This window comes from Lagenorhynchus albirostris, chromosome 10, assembly GCF_949774975.1.
Source record: "Lagenorhynchus albirostris chromosome 10, mLagAlb1.1, whole genome shotgun sequence".
In the NCBI taxonomy this organism is placed as follows: Eukaryota; Metazoa; Chordata; class Mammalia; order Artiodactyla; family Delphinidae; genus Lagenorhynchus; species Lagenorhynchus albirostris.
Genome location: NC_083104.1, coordinates 16,257,774 through 16,285,303, shown reverse-complemented (window position 1 = coordinate 16,285,303; position 27,530 = coordinate 16,257,774). Strand labels below are relative to the sequence as shown.

Sequence of the window (27,530 nt, the reverse complement as noted above, 5' to 3'; positions counted from 1 at the left end):
GGATGCAATTCATGTAGACCTCTGCAAGAATTAGGCTCTTACTTAAAGTGAGATGTATGTTTATTGAAAGGTTTTTTTTTTTTAGCAAATGATTGTCATAGGAAAATATCAAGTATAATAAATGTATATTAAAAAAACAAGATGCAGACGATTATATATACAATTATAGAAAATAAATTCTGGAGAGAAATACAATACACTGTTAACAGTAATAACTATCTTGTGTTTGGAACATGGCAGGCTTTTATTTCCTTAATACCTTTCAGTATTTTCCAAATAATATAAAATGATATGCATCATATAGTCAGAGAAATAGAATATTATTTTCTAAAATATAGGTGGCTGCTAAGCAACCAGAAGTGAAATATTAACATCTGATAATATAATTATCAGGTACTTGGCCACTTTACTGGCGGTCGCCAAAGAAAACTTTTTACTGTGTCGAGGCAAGCTGATTAAGTTTTCTTTACTCAATTACAGAAAAAACACTTCACCTATATTATCTAGAAAAATAGGTTTATGTAGACTTGACTCTAGGACAGATATAATTTATTCTCTCCTTCATCTGAGGTGTTTTTGTGTCGTGTTTATAAACCTGGTATTAAATTTGTTCATTTTAAATTTAGTAGTTTTAGATAGTCTTTTTTTTTCAAGTTAACAAACTGTAATTGTGTTCCCAAAGATACATTTTTTTTCATAAACATCCATCATACACTGTAACCAAAAAAAGCAGTGTACATGAAATGAGGGAAAATAAATTTAAAATCCATAGCATAGGTAAGGAGGCTCTCGTCTGGAGCACAGCTGAGTTTCCAGCCGTATAATGAGGCTCGAAAGTTTCTTTTATAAGAATGCCTGCTAGCAAAGATTCCAGCCAGGTGGCTGGTTGGTCTGTAAGTCAGTCTTGAGTACTTGAAACAGTTCTGTGTCTGTTTTTTTTTTTTTTTTCTTAGCGTTTAGAATAGCCACCATTGTCCTGCAATAGGCAGAGCTATCATGTCCAGGAAAAGTGAGGGAGGGAACCACAGAGGCAGAGGGAGATACAAATACAGCATTCAAAGGTAACTGGTCCAGAGGCTTCCCTGGGGCTTCCCTGGTGGCACAGTGGTTGAGAGTCCGCCTGCCGATGCAGGGGATGGGGGTTCGTGCCCTGGTCCGGGAGGGTCCCACATGCTGCGGAGCGGCTGGGCCCGTGAGCCATGGCCGCTGAGCCTGCGCGTCCGGAGCCTGTGCTCCGCAACGAGAGAGAGGCCACAACAGTGAGAGGCTCGCGTAGGGCAAAAAAAAAAAAAAAAAAAAGGCAATTGGTCCAGTGATGCCTAGGGAAGGAGGAAGGGGACGGCACTCCCGGGTTACCCATCTTCCTTCGGGGGTGTGTACCAGCCGTTTTTTTCATGGATCTGCACCGAGGACTTGTAGTCCTGCTGTGCTCTTGTCGGGCTATATTGAGATTTGTTGGCTCCAAACTGCGCTCGTGCTTTTCCCTTCACCCGTGTGGCACTAATCTGCATGATCGCTGACTCTACTGAGTAGGCACTGCTCCAGCCCTGCTTGGTGAGAAGTTCCATGCAGATGGCACCTCCGCCCAGAACATACTCTCGGAGAGGACTGGAGACACAACCCTGACAAACGGCACGTCAAAGGGAAAGTTATCTGTAAAAGAAGAGTTAAGTAGGATGAAGTCGGCTCCTTTCTCTGAGGATCTGGAGATGGTTGTGCAAAGCACTGTCCTGGTCAACTTTGAGGAGTTTGACATTCCAATCATACAGGCTGTCATTCACGAGTTCGACTGTATAGTTTCTGCCTTTGAAACTCAGTGATCAGTATATATCCCTGAGCTTCTTCATCACCTGGTCAGTAGCCTGCGCCGAGCCAGACACCGCACCATTTAAGTAATCTTGCCTCTGGGTCTTTTTAATTTTCTCTGGTATGGCCAAGTTTTCTTTTCCAATGCCGTCATCTTCAGATTTCTTGCCCTCAGCTGGCGCTTCTTCTCTCATTTATTTCATAGTGATCTAGGTCTTCTGTGTCCTCAGGCATCTCTTCATCTTCACCTTCCGAAGATACATCTTCCTGTGTACACTGCTCTTCTGGCAAGGGCTGATCCAGCATCTCCACATCTGGATGCTGAGGGAGGTTACAGAGTTTACACAGGTCGGAGATGATCCTCTTCAGATGCTGCAACAGCAGAGTATTCCCTTTCTTTATGTCCACCAGCCTCTCCAAGAGAGCAGCCAAGTTAGCGTCATCGGACTCCGCTGACCAGATGGGGGGCACAGCTGGGTATGACTCCGTGATGTTGCAGTGGATGCAGACGGAATCCCCAAGCACCGACCCCTGTGGGGAGAGATGCAGTCCGGGTGCAGCCCTCGTCCCGGCCCCTCTGGCCTCAGCCAGCGGGAACTCGCATCTCAGCTGGTCCAGGAAGGCGCTGGCAATGCGGAAGCGCTCGTGGCCGCGGGGGAGAAGGAACTGGAGCAGCTTCAGCTCCCCACTCAGGCAGGGCCCCGGCTCCGGGCCCCGCCCCCATCCCGGGACTGTCCCCCTCCCCCCGGCCCCCCCAGCTGCTGCTCCGGCCCCAGCTGCTGCTGCTGCCCCAGGGCCGGCGGGCAGGAGCCTCCGGCCTCCGCTCCAGGCTCCACTGTCGCCCCCGCCGTCCACACTTCCTGATCCCCCCTTCGACAAGATGGCGCCACTGCCACCTCCGGGACAGGGCCCCCCCCCCGCTCGCAGGCCCCCCCCCCCCCGCTCGCAGGCCCCCCCCCCCTGCTCGCAGGCCCCCCCCAGCCGCCGGAAGCCAGGCGCCCCTCCTGTTCCTCCTCGGCAGCCCCGCCTCCCTTAGATAGTCTCTTATACTTTCTGTGAAGTTTGGAAGATTATAAATTTAGGTTGAACTGATAAAATATTTTGGCCTGCAGGAAAAATATTATAATTCTATTATATCTTTGAAATGTTAATTTTACATTGGGATTTGGATAAACTATAATTATGTCAAAACGATACTCACTTTTACAAGAAAATTATATGAATAGAAGATTTAGACATGTATTTTGCATACGCTTTTATAATTATTCTGTTCCTGCGATAAAATCTTCTTTTTATACACATTACAGAATAACTGAGTGTTTCAGTTCAAATAAAGGAAAATTGTGTTTAAGAAAAATATTTTCTCTGGATAAATGCCCAGAAGTGGGATAACGGGATCATATGGTAGTTCTATTCTAAATTTTTTGGGGGGAACCTCCATACTGACTTTCATAGTGGCTGCACCAATTTACATTCCCACCAACCTCATCCTCACCAACACTTGTTATTTCTTGTCTTGTGAGCACATTGTAGGGTATACAGAAGTAGAAGTATAATGCTGTGCACATGAAACTCATATAATGTTATAAATCAGTGTTACCTCAATAAACAAATTAATTTTTAAAAAGACAAAAAAAATATTTTCTCTATTTCCTATCCTTTAAATTGACACCATAGATACTGTATCCTTTACGAAGCTCTCTGTGGTCAGAGACCATTAACTCAATTAAAATTAGATTAAGGAATAAATGGAAATTGTCAACACATATAAATATCCAGAGCTAGATTAATTTTCAGGTATAGTTGGGTTCAGAGACTGGGCCACCTCCTCAGGATTTCTTTCTGTTTCTTGACTCTATTTTCAACTTGGTTGGCTTAAGTCTAGGTAGCACTAGATTTCTCCTTATGTCAGGAAGATGTCAGAAAGCAGCTTAAACTTCCCATTCTTCTAGTAAGAAACTATAAGGAAACAGTGAAATTCTTTTCTGGTAGCTTTTCCAGAAGTCCTGAAATTTATTGTGATTGGCCGAACTAAAATCTTACGTCCATAACTGAATCAAATTACAGTGACTAGAAAAATGCCAAGACTTGGTTTACCCCAGAAACTCCTTCCTAAAGATATGGAATGAAGGTGGATCTTTGATTAAAAATCAGGGAGACAAATGCTGGGGCGGTAAACATGAAACATCCATAGTATAAACGTTTCTGGAAAAGCCTTTATTAAGGGAAATAGTCATTTCTGCTGTTAACAAACAAGTTCAAAAATCTCACTGGCTTACAACGACAAATATCTTCTTTGCTTTCAAGTCGTGGGTCAGCTCTGCATTTCTCTAATTAGTTAATAGTCACGTGAGGCATGTTTCTCTAATGGCAAATGGCATGAAAACAAAAAAGTGAGCAGAGTTATGAAATGCCTTTAAAGGCTTCAGCTTGTGTCTAGGGCCCATCACTTTAATCCACATGCTATTGGACAAACAAGTCATGCGGCTAAACTCAACATCAGTTGAATGAGGAAACATATTCATTAGTGCGAGGTAATGCAAAGTCCTGTGACAAATGGTATGGAGTAATTCGAATACAGGACAGAAGTGAAGAATTAAGAGCAATGAAGCTATTTACCAGAGGACGTTTCTAGTGCTCACTTGATGACAAAGTCAGCTGTCAGAAGAATTTTCTCCAATTCACGTCTCCATAGAGTTTATTATTAAGATCCAAGAAGATAGTGTTCATCACCATTACATTTCTGTTCAGATTAAATTATACACGAATATCTGTATATAAATTTGTTTTATAACAGATAAGTAACCAAAACAGTAACAAATGTAATTTATTTTTAAATTATTATTGACATTTTCCCATATTATAGTTTTTGAGTACCAAACTTTATTGAAATTTTTTTTTTTTTTTTTTCGGTACGCGGGCCTCCCACCACCGCGGCCTCTCCTGCTGCAGAGCACAGGCCCCAGACGCGCAGGCCCAGCGGCCATGGCCCACGGGCCCAGCCGCTCCGCGGCATGCGGGATCCTCCCGGACCGGGGCACGAACCCGCGTCCCCTGCATCGGCAGGCAGACTCCCAACCACTGAGCCACCAGGGAAGCCCTATTGAAATCTTTTATACTAGTTCCGGAAGAATTCTGATGTCAATTTCAGGTTTCCAATTAAGATCTTCATACTATCTTTGGTTTATTCCTGTGGAGTATATTTTCTAAATCCCCACAAAGGAAAGTTAGGTCAAATCACCATTAATTCTGAATATGCTTGTGTTTGGTTAGTGTCATAACTTTAATATGAGCTAAGTGTATTTTTATGCAGTAATTTGGTAAATCATCTCAGTAGATGATAGCAAATTACCCACCTTTTTTCTGCCTGATGGATAATATGTTCTAGTTGAGTAATTAGGTATTAGTTAGACACAGCTGCAGCTTGTGTTCGACAAGTACTTTTTCAGTCACACATTTATCTCTCTCTTTGTGGATGAATTGGCAACATGCCTCATACGGGTCTTTAATGTACTGTTTTTATGCAGCTATAGGCTGCTGTCCAAAGGGTTTATGTATACAGTTTGATATATACGTAATACCATCTTTGAAGAAGAGGACAACTTTTTCTTAAAAATCATACATGGTAATATTGATATATTATTATTTTTTATATAATACAATATTTTTAATCTTTCAATCATCCCTACATAATTCTTTCTTTTAGGCTGTCCTTTCCAACTGTGAGAGTTTAAGGGTTATATTTCATGACTTTGCAGATACCATTTGCCTATGCATAATTAGTATGTCTGAAATGCTGGAGACTATGCCATTGGCTGGAATGCCATTGTGCTACAGTGGTGCTCCTTTAAAGTGGCATATGTCAACCTGGGCATAACTGAAATTTTGGGCCAGCAGATAATTTGTTGCGGGAGGCTGTCCCGTGCTTTGTGGGATGTTTACCAGCACCCTGGCCTCTACCCACAAGATGTCTGTAGTACTCTGCCCTACCCCAGGTTGTGTCAATCCAGAATGCCTCCAGACATTTCCAAATGTCCCCGGAGGGGCAAAATTGCCCCCACTGAGTGCTACCGCTTTAAAGTAATTTCTAATTAATGGTGACATATATTATAGCAACCTCTCCCTCCTATCTATCATACTTAAAATTGTTGGCCTGAAAATTGATAAAGGAATGAGGAAGAATGAGGCTAATATGTCTCATTTAACATAAATCTCTGAATTTGGACAACAGTGAATTACATGTTAGAAAAAATTGTTTACATTCTTTTATTCAGGTTTTTCATGTAGACCTTTATAGGATAGGAAGGTTCTGGTCTACCAGTTTTCTCTTTCCTTTCATTAGAAATGTCTCTCTCCATTGTTATTTGTTGTTATTATTGTTCCCTTAATGGCTATTAATTTAAAAGGTTTCATTTATTCATTTTCTTTGTTGTGCACAATATTTTAGAATAGATGTTGTAAGTGAATTCCATTATGTCTATGAAAACTTACTCTGAGTAGGTGGTTTCAGTACATTAGGAGGGTCTGGGGAGTAAGATTTGTTTACATTTGCAGAGAGAATGATTTGGGGTTAATTGAACATAGTTATTAAACAGTCTCACTCCTTCAGTGTGCATGTTGACAGGGATAACAGATGAGGTTTCATATCTCATTTCTCTGCACGAATATTTTGCCTTCTAAGTTCACGATTTTTGGAATCTAAAACAATTTCATGAGGCTTGAATTCTGGGCTCTCGAACTTAAATTCTAGGGAAAATCCAATCTAGCAGAAAGAACATGGGTTTTGATTAAACAGAACTGGATTCCAGTTCCAACCCCTAAGTACTTGCTGTGCAACTTTGGCTAAGTTACTCAAAATCTCTGAAACTGTTTCCTCCTCAGTGAATGGAGATAATACATGTTATTGCTGAGACTGGGGCAGGAATGAGTTGGTGGTGGGAAGGTTACTGCATTTATTCTCTCCACTTTCTTTTATCCTATTCTTTATATTTAGCATCAACCGTTTTACTGAAAACTCCTCTCACAGAGTCTCCCAAAACCTACTTGCTGATAAACCCAAAGGACTCCTGGTAGTCCTATTTTTAATCAACTGCTCTTTTGCTTTAAAAAAAGGACTGGCAAACATTTTCTGTGAAGAGCCAGATAGTAAATATTTTTGACTTTATGAGATAATGTCTGTCTCAATTACTCAGCTTGGCCATCATATGTAAAAGTGGCCATAGACAGTGTATTAATGAGTCGACTTGGCTGTGCTCCAATAATACTTTATTTGTAGGCTGTGGGCTGGACTTGTCTCACAGGTGTAGTTTGATGATCCCTACTCTAAGCTCTGCATTGGCTTCTATTTCACTTTATATCCTCTAGTTTTCTGGCTACAAAGGATTCGTCTCTTGTCATTGATAACTCCTCCTCTATCTCCTTCACTGGGTTTTCTTTTCTTGCTCACATATTAATTGTTTAAATTAAGATAGTGCCAGTTGGGAAGAGGAAGCAGATGTGAATCAAAATGAGACCATCATTTTCTCTCTCAAGCCTTTATCCTCTGTGTGAAGGCCAAATCTCAGAGGCATACAAGGCTCTTTATTATTTAATTTCTGCTCAACTTTGCATCTTCTTCTCCTTAAATTCCTCAAAGCTGTTATCCTCCCAAGCTATTTACATTTTCTCAGTTTGCCTGGTGCTCCCTCTTATCCCTGAGCTCGGCACATATGACTTTTTCCTCTCAAAAGATTTTTTCTTTATCTTTTTTTTTTTTTCCTGGATGGAGAAAGTTCATTCTTTATACTCTACCTTAATTAGCTTCTGCTCTCAGCAGATTTCTTTAAATCCCCACCCAAGATTGGATTAGAGCTTTTTCTACATGATTTCTTTGAGTATATTTTAAATTATCTAGAAATAAAACTTTAATGAAAATATCAACGTAGTCTGTTCCATAATAGAGTTATGGTTGGATTGCTACGGGACTGCACAGAAAGGGTACTAACCCTATTCTTGGAGACAAAACTGTCAGGGAAGGCATAAGTGGAAAGTGATTTTTGAGTTGGGTCTCGACACAGAGGACCAGGGGAGGAAGGTTCTTCCAAACTGATGGAATGTCAGAATTCAAGACTGTGGGGCACTGGGCAGTTCATGGGACAGTTCATATTCTGGACGACATTCTATGATTCACGTCTGTTCTCTGCAGTAAAGCTTCACTTAGATAACTGATGCTCAGTAAATGTGCATGGTCAGATGACAAATTTATTGTTAGAAGTTACAAGTTAGGCTAATTTTTTTTAAGGTAGGCATTTACTTTTGATTGATCTTAATATATTCATCAATTAAGATAATTTAAAATGCACTGACCTTTAATCACAATACTCTAGGTGAGCTTTCACAGATGTATGTATGACTAATTCATCTCCCCTCCACCCATTCATCTCCCCTCCATCAAAACCCAGCATAGTGCACAGAGAAGGTCTTCATAAATATTTGTTGAATGAAAGAAAAACACTGAATGTTCCAAGGAGGTGGCACCAGATAGAAGACAAAGAGTAAACAATTTGCTAAACTCAAGAATGCACATATGCAAGGCATAAAATAGATCTTGGTACTACTTGTTTATAACAAAATAATTACCTTTTAATCATAAAATGTAAAAGCAACTAGAATATTAAGCAAAGGAGAAATACAATAAAGAAAAATGATTATGAAAATTCTAAACTCTGAGTTGAGATTTATAATAAACTTCCATTTTAACTAAGGCAGTCCAGTGATATTCATCATTTTCTCTTGCCGTTCATCATTCATGCATTCCAAAAATATCTACAGAATACTACTTATGCAAAGGCACTACTATAGGCTCTCATTACCCTTCTTATTAAATTCTGAAACCTTAAAAAAAAAATTCTGAAATCTTGGTATTAGCTATGTATATATTTACACACACATACACAATTATGGATACACATATGTGTACATATACATGCAAGATGAAATTGTTTCTCAACACCTGCAATTACCATGTCTCCTGTACTGTACATTCCTTGACTACTTCTGGCAAAATGCCCTTATATTTCACGCTAAGTTCTTCTAAAAGCTCTTCATGAAGTTATTTATGCTGGGAATAAAGTTTATGAGAGAAAATAGTATTAAAAAAATAATTCTTATTGCAATGTGACCAAAATCCAGGAAAAGACAAAAAGGGGGAAGCTGGATTTTCTTACAGACCCCCTTCTACTTATTCTCAGAATTGGAATTAGGAGATATAACTTATGGAGAACATACACCATTGAACAGGTGCCTAGGGAGTTAGAGCCAAATTCTCGTTTCAATGGGTGAACAGTCAGTCGCTGCCATATGGGCAGAACACGGTTTCTTCTCAGATGTCTCCTAGGTATTTTGTGCCCTATCAACTGTGGCTACATCCACTCCATTTCTAGGCCCAAAATATTAAATATAGTTCAAGTATCTTATGCTGTATTTTCCAAAAGAATGTTCTGATAAAACAATGCATATCGGGGCTTCCCTGGTGGCGCAGTGGTTGAGAGTCCGCCTGCTGATGCAGGGGACACGGGTTCGTGCCCCGGTCCGGGAGGATCCCACATGCTGCGGAGTGGCTGGGCCCATGAGCCACGGCCGCTGAGCCTGCGCGTCCGGAGCCTGTGCTCCTCAATGGGAGAGGCCACAGCAGTGAGAGGCCCGCGTACCACAAAAAAAAAAAAACAGTGCATATCATATATATTCATAACCTATTAAAGAGTTCATCACAGACTAATTAGTTGCTCATTAAATATTTGCTGAGATCAAAAGAATGCATTATAACTCTATCAATGTAAAAGATTTGTCAAAGTCCACAAATGAAGCAGGAAGTTATCACTCTTTACAGACATATACAATAACATCTCACTGTTGACAACTTCTTGATAATTCACAGATCACTCATGCTCAGGAAATAATAAGGGAGTACACACAGTATGATTTGATTTGAGGTGATTAAAAAATGAGGATGTTCTATCCTAGGATAGATGTAGTAGTAGAACTCGGTGTCTAATTTCAAGTAATTCTGCCAGCTAGCTGTAATCCCTCTGAATATAGGAATAATAATAATTTCCTCAAAAGTTTTTAGTGAAATTTAAGTGAAACAATGCAGGTAATGCGTTTGATTCAATACTTATCACATCATAGAATCTTATATAAGAGAAATACTAAGATGAGATCATGAAATCAAAATAAAATAATAAAAATAGTGTTCATCTGTAAATGTTTGTACTACAGTTTCCTGTGCTTTTAATAATTTTCTATAAAATAAATTTGTGCTAATCATTGTCAGGTTTGCAGTGTTCTGATACTCCAGGGATGTAATAGTAACCATATAATTTGAGAAAAGATAACAATATTGGTTGTAGCCTTTTCTGTAATTCTCAATGGCTATTTCTTTCTTTGCATCAATCTTGGGACCCATGAAGAGTGGGAATAAGGAACAAATAAAATCTTTAAAAATGTTGTCAGCTTGAAGGTTCTCCTTTTTCTATACTATTCCTTCAACACCCTAAATGATCAGTGCTGGGGAAGAGGTCATCATCTGACTAGGAAAATGAATTATTTTATAAGTGTGGGGAGAAAATCATTTAAGTTATATAGAGAATGATAAAAGAAATTCCTTGAATATATGAATATTTACTATACATTTTTCTTTGAGCCCTTCTCTTTTCTATTCTTATTTTTTAAAGAAATGGTAAACAATCATTTTATGTTCTCCTTCTTGTTCTAATTTTCCTTAACCTTTCCCAATTCTCATTTTCTCATTTCCAACCACCCCATCACCACAAGCACCAAAAAAGAAAAAAAAGGAAGTCAGACTTGTCAGACTTTGTTATCATCGTCCCAGAAGGGAATTACTTATCACAACTTCTTTTCTTTCTATTCCACAGCTAGTTATTTAAAATTTCTGTTGGAACCAGAGAGATTACTTTATTCTAGGATTTCCCCTAAGACAAAAACCCTGGTAACCATAGCAGCATTGCCATCCAATCTCTTGAATCCACAACAAAATGCGGCTAGAAATGCTTAGCGCAGTCTCCCAAGGCAAACATTGCTATGATGAGTGACAAACTGAAACAGTAGGAACTGCTCCTGTTGCCATGGAAACAGGCCTTTCCATCTGAGAGGTTCCATCCCAGGATTCACAATCTAAAGCTTTGTAAAGGTATGCTGGTCTTCACTCCCCTACTGGTTAGCACTTACCACCAGACTAACACTGCTGAGATGACTGATACGGAAAAATAAGGGCTATCCCTCATTGCCACAGTAACCCAGGTTTCCAGTAATTTGCCTTAATAGAAAGTCGAAAGAGCTTTGTAGCAGATGTCTATAGTAGCTAAATCAAATGACAGTTAAAGAGAACAAATGTGGTAAGTTCCTTAAAAGTTAAATGCACACCTTTTGGGGTATCACTGGGGTTGTGTTTTCTAAAAAAATATATGCTTCACCATGCTTTTAAGGAATCACAATTTAGATCATGAAGCACTGGAACAAAATATGTTTTATGCACTTGTAAAAATGTTTATAGAGAATACAAAGTTCTCTGAATATAAATAGAAAGCACTAAGTTATTAAACACTTTTTCTTTGGGAGTCCTTCAACAGGAAGGACTCTGTTGAACAACAAAGGACAGAAATCTCATTGAATTAACTGGCATATTTATGACTAATCATATATCCTAATGGCATTTTTTAGCAAATGGCTAGTCAAAATATTAGATTTGGAAAGTTATGATGAGCTGATAATCCATTACCATTACTAGGGGATTACCATTACCATTTAGATCCAAGTTATTAGGCTTTTTCCAACGTAACTGGATTGTCAAAGTGTACATATAGTCAGATGTGCATGAAAATTATAGCTTAATTATTTTATGCAACTGACCTAGACATTGTCACAGACTCTTATCCTTCTAGGCAGTGAGGAGACATATGTTGTTTATCAGCAATATTTCAGCATCTTCCAGTTTTAACAGCACATTTCAGTTTTAAGTAGACCCTCTATGTTAAATATTTAGTCAGGTTAGAAGTCAAGGCTCTATCAGGGCTGCCTCACCTTTCCCCTTCAGTCTTCCCCCAGGTGGCATCTGGACGTAAGTGACAGGTCTTCACTGTTTCATGGAGTAAGAGCTGTCTGAGGTTTTACCTACTACTGGTCTACTCTCCAGGGCGACGGATCTGGTATTCGTGTTTTCACTGGTGGTGTCTGCTGAGGTACAGTTAGTTGAGCTTTACTCCAGGACAGCTAGCTCTTTCTGCTACTATAGTCTATGGCTGGTGACCTTGGGGTCTGGTTTCTTAGCTCAGGCTTGATGATTTAGCCCCACCTCAGTAACTGCTGGTGTTTACAGATCCACCCTGAAGGTGGCTGTGACTGCCTCCGAGCTTCATCCTTAAGGACCAACCTTCCTGTTCTCGGCTACAAGGCCACTCTGGCCACACTGTTCTTAACAGGGATTCTCTTTTGGTAGTTCCCCCAGCAAGATTTTTAATTCCTTATCTCACTATTATTAATTTGTGATCCATATCACGTATTTCTAACATTTTGTTTATCTTTACATTGTTTCTAAACTCAAACCCAGTTTTTGTTTAAAAAAAAAGGGAAATGAAAAAGACATACACACAGACAAAAGTTAGCTTAAGTTTACACAGCTTATATCCATTGAACAAGGTAACTTTTGCAATGCCTTTCAGGCTCTGTATGATCTATTCATCAATACTTTTACCTATAGGAATAGGATGCTGCAGTTAACTTTGAAATAAAAGACTACTCTCCTGGACACATGTGATTATGTCCAGGAAAGAAGATGAATGACTTAAACTGGGCCAATCATATTCTTTTTCCAAAGGTGCCCTTATTTATCAATCAGAAGCAAAAGGAAGAACGGGTAGTTTCTCAGAGAAAAAAAATAGAGATCAAATAATTCCTGTTTTCCAGATACTTTTCTCTTCCTTGTTACCATCCTTCTCTGAGGCCTTGCTACATCCTCACCCTTGGAAAATACAAAACACTTTGAATCTTCATAATGAATTCCCATTATATCGCTGTAAGCTAGCTCAAGTTGATTTCTAGAATATTTAATTAAAGAGTTATGATGAACACATCTGTGGGGTTTATTTCTTTCATGGCCAAATTACCTCGCTGAAAATGAAATGGAAATTTTGGCCTTTATTTTGGATTCTATACAAGAAAAATGGCTCTAAGAATTTAAGGAAGGATAATCTCCATTTGTAATTCAAAGGTGTGACACCGGTTCCAGCGGTGAGCAGAATCTTTCTGTGTTCTTCATCTGAGTCTCCATATTGTCTGCTTTATATTACCATATTGAGTAATTCAACCAGTTACTGCAGGTACAGCAAAAGAGAAAATCTATTTCTGTTGGCTGATGTTTGAACATTTCCTACCTGTCCTTAATATGGGTATGCTGGTGAACATTTTGCTTTAACTACTGCTGGAATTTTTTTTAAAGCAAAACAGTATTATTATAATTTTTTTATTCTTAATGTAGTGTTAGCAATGATTTCCTGCTGTCTTGGATGGTGATACCTAATAGCTTTTCCTACCTGCATCCGTTTCACTTTCTTCCAGTTGCTGCAACTCTGTTTTCCTTTAGGGAACTGTTCCTCCTCATTTCTTGCAGCCTTGGTGAGACTGATAATCCAGGTACTCTAGCTTGATCTGAGAAAGTCTATCAGCTCCTCTCCTTCTCTAGATCCTGATGTAGTTACTGGACTTTCTGAGCCCAGGTTTTGCTAACTTTCCTTCAAAATTTGCTACTTTCCACTTATTTGTGTCATCTTCAATTTCTTTCATCCATGTCTTATAGTTTTCAGAGTACAGGTCTGTCACCTCCTTGGTTAAATTTATTCCTAGGTATTTTATTCTTTTTGATGCAATTTTAAGTGGAACTCTTCTTAATTTCTTTTTCTAATAGTTCATTAGTAGTATATAGAAAGGCAACAGATTTCTATATATTGATTTTGTATCCTAAAACTTTTCTGAATGCATTTATTAGTTCTAATAGGTTTTATGGGATTTTGGGGGTTTCCTATATACAGTACCGTATCATCTGCACATAGTGACAGTTTTACTTTTTCTCTTCCAATTCGGATGCCTCTTCTTTTTTTCTTTTTTTCTGATTGCTGTGACTGGGACTTCCAATACTATGTTGAATAAAAGTGGCAAGAGTGAACATCCTTGTCTTGTTCCTGATCTTAGAGGAAAACTTTCAGCTTTTCACTATTGAGTATGATGTTAGCTGTGTGTTTGTCACATATGGCCTTTATTATGTTGAAGGATGTTCCCTATATATCCACTTTGTTGAGATTTTTTGTATCATAAATGGATGTTGAAGTTTGCAGATGCTTTTTCTGCATCTATTGAGACGACTGTATGATTTATATCCTTAATGTTGTTATGTGGTGTACTGCTTGATTTGCAGATATGGAACTATTCTTGCACTTCTGGAATAAATCCCACTTGATCATGGTGTATGATCCATTTAATGTATCGTTGAATTCAGTTTTCTAGTATTTTGTTGAAGATTTTTGTATCTAGGTTCATCAGGCATATTGGCCTGTAATGTTCTTTTTTGTAGTGTCTTTATCTGTTTTTTTTTCATTTATTATTATTTTTTAACATCTTTATTGGAGTATAATTGCTTTACAATGGTGTGTTAGTTTCTGCTTTATAACAAAGTCAATCAGTTATACACATACACATGTTCCCATATCTCTTCCCTCTATCCGGTTTTAGCATCAGAGTAATGCTGGTCTGGTAAAATGAGTTTGAAAGCATTCGTCCCTCTTCACCTTTTTTGCAGCAGTTTGAGAAGGATACGTACCAACTCTCCCTTAAATATCTGGCAGAGCTCATCTGTGAAGTTGTCTGATTATGGACATTCTACTCCTGAGTTTGGTTAGCATCTTTATGAGTATTACTTTGAAGTCTTTATCTATTAAATTGTTTATCTTCATTTTGTTTAGTTCTTGTTCTGAGGTTTTGTCTTGTTCTTTTTTGATTGTCTTTTATTTTGTTTTTTTCCTTTGGAAGGTGGTTTGTCTCATTTTGCCTAACTTTCTGCATTTGTTTCTATGTACTACTAGGTGTTATCCACTACCTCTGTCGGTCTGGAAACAGTGGGCTCATGTAGAACCTGCTCTGTGAGGCCCAGTGGCGCAATACCCTCTGGTCTTTAGAGCCAGGTGCTCCAGGGGTATCTCCTGTGTGTACTGTGCGTGCCCTCCTGTTATGGTTGGGCTGCCATTGCTACATTTGTGCTGGTGGGCAGGGCTGGCCCCCGGCTTAGCTAGCTGTGTGGCTTGGCCTCAACTGCTGTGGATTCCTTGTTGGGCAAGTCTGGCACCCGGCCCAGCTGGCTGAGAGGGCCAGCTATGACTACTGCAGGCACGCTGATGTGTGGGACTGGCCCTTGGCCCAGCTGGCTGTGAGACTTGGCTGAAATTCTTAGGGGCGCACTGGCATGCCGGACTGTCCCCACAGAATGGGAGCTGCTGTGGAGGGGTGCCAGTGCTGGTAGAGACGGCCCACTGGGTGAGACAGGGCAGGAGCCATGTTGAAGGGGCAGGCCTGGATGGGCAACTTAGGCAGGTTGGGTCCTTGGGGGAACTCTGGGGTGGGGCACAGGATATTAGCTAAGTTGATGGAGAGTGACAGATATGCACAAAAATCATAATGGCACCTGCAAGCACTTCCATCTCAAGAGAAAGCTCCATCAGACCCCTGCCTCTCTAGCACACACCTAAAATTAGTCAAGGAATTTCCTTCTCATATAAACCAGGTGCTTTTCAAGATGCTGCCTCTGCACTGTGAGTATCAGCTAGTGAGTTTGTGCAAGAGTCAAGAGTGGTGTCTCAGTTTCCCACAATCTTCCAGGTCTCCCAGATGCAAGCCCTACTGATTTTCCAAGCCAGACTTATGGTGGCTCATCTTCCTGGTGCAGGTCCCCTGGGCTGAAGAGCCAGACATGGGGCTTGGAGTCCTTGCCTCTTGGGGAGGGGGGACCTCCACGGTTGTGATACCCCTCCTGTTTATGGGTCACTGCACCAGGGGTGTGGGTTCTGGTTAGACCATGCCCGAGCTCACCCTCCCTGTCTTGACACGGACTTTGCTTTATATCCTTAGTTTCAGAAACTCTATTCTGCTAGTCTTCAGGTTGTTCTCAGAAATAGTTGTTGTGTATGTAGTTGTAGTTATCGTGTGTCCATGAGCAGAGAGAGGTGAGCTCAGAATCCTCCTACTCTACCATCTTGATCCAGACTCCACTTTTGTAATATTTTGAAGCAAATCTCAGACATATATATTTCCTTTGTAAATATTTCAGTATACATTTGTCAAAATTAATAAATGTTTCTCTTCTTTAGATATAACTGGAACAACATTATCACATCTAAAAACAAAATGGAGTTTCATTTCTGGTAACGGTGGAATAGCTGATATCAGACCTGCCCTCCTGATGAAATAATTATAAGCTTTGGACAAAACACATTAGAAAAAAAAAAGAACAATTGTTTCTAGTCAGATGAATCTAGAGGGTATGCTCCATAGTGAGAGAGACCGTGACTCAGCAGCTTGCCTGGATACGGGAAGGCCAGGCTCTAGGGTCCGCAAAACTCCTCATTTGAGGATTAGAATACGTAGGATCTGCACTCTGTCAAGTTCCCTGGTCAGGGGACGCCCAGAACTTGGTTCTGCAGGTGAGTGAAGCTGCTGGTTGGGATTACAACTTGGGCACTACAGAATAAGAAACAAACATGTAATAATGAGGAGGTGCTTGCTGTACTAAGCCATGAACTGGGGCACTGGAATTTGGGACACACAAAAATATCGTTATTAGCCAGATGAATTATTTCCTGTGTTTTTTCTTGTTTGCTGTACTAATTGATTGAAAAAGAGCTTTTTGCTGTGTTTGGTTATTATGGCAGCCATTATGCTCTAATTGGACTACTTATTGGATCATCTTCCAGTTTATTTTTAATCATCTTAATCATCTTCCAGTTTATTTTTCCACCTTATCATGATGGTCTTTCTTTTCACCTAACAGCCCTAAGCCACAGATTTGACTTTCAAGTTGATGCATTTGCTAAAAAACTTGGAGATGCTAAAGACACATGCTGCTTTAACCAAACTGAACAAAGGTAACTTGGGATTCCCTGTTTTTGACTGGCTGTTTTCAATGTCACATTATTCTCATCCTCTAGTACCAGGGAGACTTCAAGCTTTGGAAAATTCAAAACAAGACTAGTTGTCCAGAGTCTGTGACTGAAGACACTTCCGATCAGTTTTGTCCTGGTGGCATATTCTAGCTCTTCCTGTTTTTAATTTTTTCTTTAAGAAAAATTATTAAGTACAGAAAATCCAAGATTTAAATAAATTTAATATCTCATTTCAAAAATGATTTTAATAATCCATTTCTTAAAGAAAATGGATGAAATTTTTAGGCTTAATGTTTTAAAAGGCATAGTTTTTCTTGAAGTATAGTTGATTTACAATGTAGTGTTAATTTCTACTGTACAGCAAAGTAATTCAGTTATACATATACATACATTTTTTTAAAAAGTTCTTTTCTATTATGGTTTATCACAGGTTATTGAATATAGTTTCCTGTGCTATACAGTAGGACCTTGTTATTTATCCATTCTATATATAATAGCTTACATCTGTTAATTCCAAATTTCCACTCCATCCCTCTGCTATCTCCCTTCCCCCTTAGCAACCACAAGTTTGTTCTCTATGTCTGTGAGTCTGCTTCTGTTTCGTAGATAGGTTTCTTTGTGTCAAATTTTAGATTCCACATATAAGTGATATCACATGGTATTTGTCTTTCTCTTTCTGACTTACTTCACTTAGTATGATAATCTCTAAATCCATCCATGTTGCTGCAACTGGCATTATTTTGTTCTTTTTTATAGCTGAGTAATATTCCATTGTATATATGTACCACATCTTCTTTATCCATTCATCTGTCGATGGACATTTAGGTTGCTTCCTAAAGCAACCTAAATGTGAATAGTGCTGCAGTGAACACAGGGGAGCATATATCTTTTTGAATTACAGTTTTGTCTGGATATATGCCCAGGAGTGGGATTACTGAATCATATGGCAATTCTATTTTTAGTTTTTTGAGGAATCTCCATGCTGTTTTCCATAGTGGCTGCACCAACTCACTTTCCCACCAACAGTGTAGGAGGGTTCCCTTTTCTCCACATCCTCTTCAGCACTTGTTATTTGTAGACTTTTTAATGATGGCCATTCTGACCATTGTGAGGTGGTACCTCATTGTAGTTTTGATTTGCATTTCTCCAGTAATTAGCAATGTTGAGCATCTTTTCATATGCCTCTTGGTCATCTGTATTTCTTCTTTGGAGGAATGTCTATTTAAGTCTTCTGTCCATTTTTCGATTGGGTTGTTTGATTTTTTTGTTGTTGACTTGTATGAGCTGTTTGTATATTTTAGAAAATTAAGCCCTTATTGGTCATATTGTTTGCAAATATTTTCTCCCATTCTGTAGGTTGTCTTTTCATTTTGTTTATGGTTTCCTTTGCTGTGCAAAGGCTTGTAAGTTTGATTAGGTCCCATTTTTTTTCTATTGCCTTGGAAGACTGACCTAAGAAAACATTGGTACGATTTATATCAGAGAATGTTTTGCCTGTGATCTCTTTTAGGAGTTTTATGGTGTCAGGTCTTATGTTTAAGTTTTAAAGGAATAGTTTTATCTTTAAAATCAAATTTATCATCAACTTGTAAAATTATTTGAGAAAATACAGAACTTGTTTTACTTACACACTTATATGGAATCAGGTAAGTTTGGGGTCATATGTTTAAAAGAGGGAGCATCACCTCTAAGTCCTCTCCGTAAGACAGAAATAGTAGTCCCAAATCATTGTGCTCATACCTGAGTTGAGACTTGTTATTACTTTCATGCTTTTAGGATTTAACCTGCAATCAGTGTTTTAAATGAAAAAGAAAAGTAACAATTGGTAAGGCCGATGTTATTTAAATGAAAGTAGCTAGAAATATGGTCTACTGTTACACCAAATTTCTCTGTTTGCTCTCTTGCTACAAACTGATCAGGAGTTTCTAATGATGCTTTGAAATTAGAAATTATGTGTAGAATGTTTTACATCATTGGGCTTTATTTTTGTTTCTAAGAAAATCCCAGTCTTTATTTTTCCTTCTACGTACTGGGAATGATCCCATTATGGGTAAATTAGTATTTTTTAAAAATATTCAGCTTTCTCCTCATTCATAATCTTTTAGTCAATAAACAGTGCATCTTTTCACTTAGCAGAAGTTGCCATATTGAACAGCTTTTACTGTTTTTAAAGTGGCAGAATGTGGATAGAAGAAGAAATGACATTTTAAGAGACACAGGGCGAAACACTGGTGGCTCTCCTATAATATTGCAGGAAAAAATATAGTCTTCTATCTCTTTCAAGGACAGAAGAGTTTCACTTTTTATTTATAATCTTATCAGTAAGTTGTAAGTACTGTTTAAGCAGGCCTGATTCTGTTCTTGATAATTATAGTTTTTGATATGCAGATAATTTTTATTTTCAAATCAAATGTCATAAAATTTTTCTTTTCCAGTTTTCAAGGCTCCATATTTGACTGCTTTAAATTTCTGTCCACTTTCTGAATGAGAACTGACTTTGTCCCTAGAGCTCCCACCCATTGGTGATATCTGCCTTCTGGGGATTTATTCCAAAGTAAGATCAATGATGCATCCTTGGTATCTACCCAGAAAGTCTGTGGCTCAGCAGATATCTGGGTGATGTCTTTACATGTAAATATAATTAAAAATAAATATCCAATTTAGTGCCACATTATTTATTTTCCTAAGGCTAAAGAGGAGCAGTCCTATGATTTTATCCAGCATCCTGTATCTTTGAATTCATGCTGTGACAACTGCCTTTCCTTCCTTCTGTGACTTTAAAGACAAATTTCAGTTGTGCACAAGTGAAACATTAAAAATTGCCAATGCAAATTAAAAAAAGAGTTTGAAGGCATTAAAGAGGCACCAGAAGCAGAGAGAATAGAGAGAAATAGAACTCTTGAAATGAAATAAACTAGGTGAGATCCACACTTAACTGACTTTTCCCTGAGGGAATTCTCCAGTCTGTGTGAGCACTCCAGAGTTCAAGGTGAAAGATGCAGTCTTACTTGACTGTAGAGTTAGACATAACAATGTGAAACTGACAAAGAGATTAAAAATTGAGAGGAAAATGATAGAAAGTAGTTAGACACAGAACAGGAAGACCTAAATATGCATACAGACTCCTGTAAATTTTTCAGTTTATTCCTAAAGTGTAAATGTATAGAGCAAGACTTCAAGGGACCCAGCAGAAAGCAACAAATAGAATCCTTAAAATGTGAGCAAAGATCTCATCAGCTTCAACACTGGAGAATAAGAGTTTTGTGTTGGAGTCCTGTCAAGTTGGGGTGGTTTGACAAAAACCTTGCTTTCTGTGTAAAACTTAGAAGGGGCATACTTTAGGAATGAAGTCTCCAGTAAGGGCCATGCCCAAGGACCAAGGGCAAAAGCAAAAGAGTCCTGCCCTAACAAAACCTAGTAAAAACTTTCACAGAATTAAAGCTATCTGTAAACAATATAAATGTGTGCTAGAAAAAATTCTGAGATACCTAACAATATCTCGCATTTCTACAAAGCATTATATTCAATTTTCAATATAACAATACTATAAAAAATTACTCTACACATGAAAATATCAGGAAGTGCCATCACATTGAAGAGAATAAAGAGCCAATGGAAGCAGACCCAAAGGTGACTCAGATATACACAGGCTTTATAACTTATTAGTATGTTAAATAATTTACAAGAAAACATGGACATAATGGGTGAAGGCATTTTCTCAGGAAAGGAATAAAAAGTGTAAAAATGAAGCAATCAGAAATCCCAGAACTAAAAAATACAACATCTGTAGAAAACATCATTAGGTGGGATTATGAGCAGATTGGACATAGTTTAATAAAAGCATTGAACTTGAAGAAGGGTTAATGGAAAATTTGTGGGTTCTTTAATCTTTGTATTTGTAATTTGCAACTCTGAAACTCTAACTCATGTTTAATTTAAAATCCAAAGCAAATATACACACACAAAAATTAAGGTTTGAGAGTTTAAAATGTTAAATATACATAAAACTTAAGTTTTTAAATTTGAAGGAATTTCCACTATTTCTCCATTTCTTTTGATGTGTTCATGACTGCTTCAGTCACAAAGGCTTAAACTCTACTAGACATGGCTCTCTTGACAAATTCATCTAGTGAATCATTAAGTCAGTCTCATGGCAAAAAATTTCTGTTCATTCTTTCAGTTTTTTTTTTTTTTCTGCTGAAATTACCTTCCTCCCTAAAAATAAATATGCCCCTTGTCAAAATATGAATATAAATTGATAGGTGAATGAATGGGATTATTCAGTACTTAAAAAATGAACAGTTTTCCCATGGCATTGAGTAAATTAATAAAAAGGAAGATCCTTTTCTTCTGCTCAGGGAACGCAGAGCTCCTTCAAGGTTTATGTGAGAGACCTTACTTATTACTTATCCACAACTCTCCCTTTCTTGCTGGCTATCAGAACCACAGTTGTTTTTTCATTTTGTTTTGTTTTGTTTTTTTGAAGAACAGTAATATGTCCAGTATCAGGGAGTAAATCATGACTGTTCTAAGTGAACCCCTGTCTCCATCTTTCCTATTTGCCATGTACAAATTTTCCAGTGTCACTTATAGCCATGTGAACATTTTCTGGCCCATAAGATGTAACGAGATATCTTTTTTTTTTGGGGGGGGGCGGGTCTTCAATTAAAGCTTTTATTTCCTGATAAGAAGACATAGACTCAGGAGGAGAAAACCCTCCCCTCTCTTTCTAATTTTAAATATAACTGTGACATCTGGAGCTTGCAGCTATGAGGCAATAAACCTAAGACAAACAAACTAAGGCAATGAAACATACAAAACCAAAAGAGCCAATGTGTCAAAAAGAATGGGCAAATGGAAAGAGTCTAAGTCACTGATGATTACATTAAAATTTGAACTAGTCTTTAACTTCCTATCTCTGGACTTCCTATTAAGTGAAATAATTATAGCTGTGATTTTAGCAACAGTTAGTTGGATTTTTGTTATTTGCTGCCCCCAAACTCTTGATGAATAAAGATTACCTCCATGAAATAATTTAATACCAACGCAAGAACGCATGTGATTGTTACCAAAAATCATGATGGATTATTGTAATATGGAAAGACAAATTTGATAAGTGTGTACTTTTGAGTCAGAAAAACTATCATGGAATGTTTGCCTGTAATGACCATGAGTTGTGCTGATTCTTAAAGTTTTCCTATCTCAGAGAACATGAATAGTACGTGAAAGTAAACTCAAAACTTTTCCCACGTTCTATTTTCATGAAGGTTGAATTTACTGGATAATAAAGTTCTGTTTATGAAAATTACCTCTGCTATCATTATCCCTAGTAAATGTGTAAAATGAGGTAATAGTGTATTTATGTTTTTCTCACAAAGTTTCTGGATGGGAAAAAGATCTTCTGAGCACAATACCTTTCTAGTTGTTCAATTCCCTTTACACATTACTGTTAAATGTTTGGCAGGCCTGTTCCTAAGTTCCACTGGTAATGAGGAACTGGAATCAGTATACTTTATCTTCTAGCGGTACTGGACTTATGACAACTCTCTCCTTCTGTGGACTAGAAATATGTATTCTGTAGTTTCTTCCCATTGGTGTGAATTAGTATTGGAAATGTATAAAGATAGCTATTATTTCCTCCCTGACACTTTTTCAGTTTACTCATCCCCAGTTCTGAAGAGCAGTTTTATAGTAAAGTTTTATAAACCTTAGTCATTTGTGGGCTACCTTCATGTTTTTTTCCATATCAACTAAACTATGATTTATTCAATAACTTATTAATGTGACTCTTCATTTTACTTAAATAATTCTACCTCCCCCCACGCAGTAATAGACATTAAATCACTAGTTTGATTCCTTAGTTATATTTTTCTAATAGGCATTATAATAAACATTAAAATAAAAATATTCATGTTTAGCCTAAGTAACATGTGTAACACATACTGAGAAATACTGCATTAAATATATTCCTATAAAGATTTTGTGTGTCTTAAAACCTTTCTACTTTCTCTCCTGACTATGTTAAAGCCTCTTTTTCATTCTTCGTTTCCATCCCTCCCTCCCTCCCTTCCTTCCTTGTGACAAAACAAATTAAACTTATTTACCATGAAGCTAAAAAGTATAATGAGTTTGAATCTTTCAACTTGAAGAGAGCTCTCATTTCATGATTACAAACACGTAGGTTATTTTTTCTCTTAGCTACCATAGAAATATTCAGGTACCCTACACTTGTTGAAGCATGCATTCTTTAGGACTGAAGTAAACACAGTTTTTTTATTAAAAATTAAGAAGAAAAGTGAGATAATTTTTATCCATGTTATTTAAATTGATATAGGAATACCTCAGTTGGAAGGATAGCTGTTTTAATAATAGAAGTCCTATTTTTAATAAATATAATAAGGTAGACATGGTTGTAATTATTTTCTAGGAAACAGTTATGGCTATATCAAGGAAATTAAATAAATCTTAATATAACATTTTCCAACATTTTTAAGAATCAAATCCTACATTTTAAAATAAGAAAATACAGTGTAGATTATAGCCATTCTCATGTGTGAGATGGTTCCTTATTTCTTTTTCTCTAATCAAGCTTTTAGTTGCTTCACATTGTCTGGCCAATTTTAGGTTTATGCCCATCAATGCTTGGCAGCCTCCAGCATGTCATAGTCTTGTTTTATGAAGACCCTAGACAACCATTCAAACAGACTGTGTGATTCCAGAGAGGGCTGAAGGTGAGGTTTAAAAATGTCAGTAACTCAAATTTATTACACTTCAAGATGGAGGAGGAATAAGATGTGGATCACCTTCCTCCCCACAAACACATCAACAATACATCTACATGTGGAACAACTCCTACAGAACACCTACTGAACACTGGCAGAAGACATCAGACTTCCCAAAAGGCAAGAAACTCCCAATGTACCTGGCTGTGTGGATGAAGGGTCTTGGTGTTCCAGCAGGGTGTCAGGCCAGAGCTTCCGAGTTGGGAGAGCTGAGTTCAGGACACTGCACCACCAGAGACCTCCCGGACCCATGTAATATCACGTGGCGAGAGCGCTCCCAGAGATCTCCATCTCAACGCTAAGATCGAGCTCCACTCAACTAACAGCAAGCTCCACTGCTGGACACCCCATGCCAAACAACTAGCAAGACAGGAACACAACCCCACCCATTAGCAGAGAGGCTGCCTAAAATCATACTAAGCTTACAGACACCCCAAGACACACCATTGGATGCAGTCCTGCCCACAAGAAAGACAAGATCCAGCCTCATCCACCAGAGCACAGGCACCAGTCCCCTTGGCTATGAAACCTACACAACCCACTGACCCAACCTTACCCACTGGGGGCAGACACCAAGAAAAATGGGAAATACGAACCTGCAGCCTGTGAAAAGAAGACCCCAAACGGTAAGTTAAGCAAAATGAGAAGACAGAGAAATACGGAGCTGATGAAGGAGCAAAGTAAAAACCCACCAGACCAAACAAATGAAGAGGAAATAGGCAGTTTACCTGAAAAAGAATTCAGAGAAATGATAGTAAAGATGATCCAAAATCTTGGAAATAGAACGGAGAAAATACAACAAATGTTTAACAAGGACCTAGAAGACCTAAGAGCAAACAATGATGAAAAACACAATAAATGAAATTAAAAATTCTCTATAAGGAATCAATAGCAGAACAACTGAGGCAGAAGAATGGATAAGTGACCTGGATGATAAAATAGTGGAAATAACTACCACAGAGCAGAATAAAGAAAAAAGAATGAAAAGAATTAAGGACAGACTCAGAGACCTCTGGGACAACAATAAATGCACCAACATTCGAATTATAGAGGTCCCAGAAGAAGAAGAGAAAAAGAGAGGGACTGAGAAAACATTTGAAGAGATTATAGTTGAAAACTTCCCTAATGTGGGAAAGGAAATAGTCAATCAATGCCAGGAAGCGCATTCCAAGGAGAAACATGCCAAGACACATATTAATCAAACTATCAAAAATTAAATACAAAGAGAAAACATTAAAAGCAGCAACAGAAAAGCAACAAATAAGAACAAAGGGAATCCCCATAAGGTAAACAGCTGATCTTTCAGCAGAAACTCTGCAAGCCAGAAGGCAGTGGCAGGACATATTTAAAGTGATGAAAGGGAAAAAACTACAATCAAGATTACCCAGCAAAGATCTCATTCAAATCAACGGAGCAATTAAAACCTTTACAGACAGGCAAAAGCTAAGAGAATTCAGCACCACCAAACCAGCTTTACAACAAATGCTAAAGGAACTTCTCTAGGAAGGAAACACAAGAGAAGGAAAAGACCTACAAAAACAAACTCAAAACAATTAAGAAAATGGTAATAGGAACATACATATTGATAACTACCTTAAATGTAAATGGATTAAATGTTCCAACCAAAAGACATAGACTAGCTGAATGGATAAAAAAACAGGACCCATATATATGCTATCTACAAGAGACCCACTTCAGACCTAGGGACACATACAGACTGAAAGTGAGGGGATGGAAAAAGATATTCCATGGAAATGGAAATCAAAAGAAAGCTGGAGTAGCAATCCTCATATCAGACAAAATAGACTTTAAAATAAAGACTATTACAAGAGACAAAGCAGGACACTACATAAAGATCAAAGGATCAATCCAAGAAGAAGATATAACAATTGTAAATATTTATGCACCCAACATAGGAGTATCTCAGTACATATGGTAAATGCTAACAGCCACAAAAGGAGAAATCGACAGTAACACAATAAACGTAGGGGACTTTAACACCCCACTTTCACTATTGGACAGATCATCCAAAATGAAAATAAATAAGGAAACAGAAGCTTAAAATGACACATTAAACAAGATGGACTTAATTGATATTTATAGGACATTCTATCCAAAAATAACAGAATACACTTTCTTCTCAAGTGCTCATGGAACATTCTCCAGGATAGATCATATCGTGGGTCACAAATCAAGCCTTGGTAAATTTAAGAAAATTGAAATCGTACCAAGTACCTTTTCTGACCACAACCCTATGAGACTAGATATCAATTATAGGAAAAAAACTGTAAAAAATACAAACACATGGAGACTAAACAATATGCTACTAAATAACCAAGAGATCACTGACGAAATCAAAGAGGAAGTCAAAAAATACCTAGAAACAAATGACAATGAAAACACATGACCCCAAACCTATGGGATGCAGCAAAAGCAATACTAAGAGGGAAGTTTATAGCAATACAATCCTTCCTCAAGAAACAAGAAAAATCTCAAATAAATAACCTAATCTTACAGCTAGAGCAATTAGAGAAAGAAGAACAAAAAACTCCCACAGTTAGCAGAAGGAAAGGAATCATAAACATCAGGTCAGAAATAATGAAAAAAATGAAGGAAATGATAGCAAAGATTGATAAAACTAAAATCTGGTTCTTTGAGAAGATAAACAAAATTGATAAACCATTAGCCAGACTCATCAAGAAAAAAAGGGAGGAGACTCAAATCAACAGAATTAGAAATGGAAAAGGAGAAGTAACAACTGACACCGCAGAAATACAAAGGATCATGAGCTATTACTACAAGCAACTATATGCCAATGAAATGGACAACGTGGAAGAAATGGACAAATTATAAGAAAAGCACAACCTTCCAAGACTGAACCAGGAAGAAATAGAAAATATAAACAGACCAATCACAAGTACTGAAATTGAAACTCTGATTAAAAATCTTCCAACAAACAAAAGCCCAGGACCAGATGGTTTCACAGCCAAATTCTATCCAACACTTAGAGAAGAGCTAACACCTATCCTTCTCAAATTCTTCAAAAATACAGCAGAGAGAGGAACACTCCCAAACTCATTCTATGAGGCCACCATCACCCTGATACCAAAAGTAGACAAAGATGTCACAAAGAAAGAAAACTACAGGTCAATATCACTGATGAACATAGATGCAAAAATCCTCAACAAAATGCTGGCAAACAGAATCGAACAGCACATTAAAAAGATCATATACCATGATCAAGTGGGGTTTATCCCAGGAATGCAAGGATGCTTCAATATACACAAATTAATCAATGTGATAAATCATATTAACAAACTGAAGGAGAAAAACCATATGATCATCTCAATAGATGCAGCAAAGCTATCGACAAAATTCAACACCCATTTATGATAAAAACCCTCCAGAAAGTGGCATAGAGGGAACTTACCTCAACATAATAAAGGCCATATATGACAAAACCACAGCCTACATCATTCTCAATGGTGAGAAACAGAAACCATTTCCACTAACATCAGAAACAAGACAAGGTTGCCCACTCTCATCACTCTTATTCAACATAGTTTTGGAAGTTTTAGCCACAGCAATCAGAGAAGAAAAATAAATAAAAGGAGTCCAAATAGGAAAAGAAGAAGTAAAGCTGTCACTGTTTGCAGATGACATGATACTATACATAGAGAATCCTAAAGACACTACCAGAAAACTACTAGATCTAATCAATGAATTTGGTAAAGTAGCAGGATAC

At 37.9% G+C, this 27,530-nt stretch overlaps 2 pseudogenes; one reads left to right on the top strand and one right to left on the bottom strand.

Annotated features, from left to right (window-relative positions):
- Positions 1–1,302: 1,302 nt before the first annotated feature.
- LOC132527723 (ubiquitin-conjugating enzyme E2 Q1-like) lies at positions 1,303–15,402 on the bottom strand (annotated as a pseudogene).
- A 238-nt stretch (positions 15,403–15,640) lies between these two features.
- Positions 15,641–17,092, top strand: LOC132527722 (CAAX prenyl protease 1 homolog; annotated as a pseudogene).
- Positions 17,093–27,530: the final 10,438 nt, after the last annotated feature.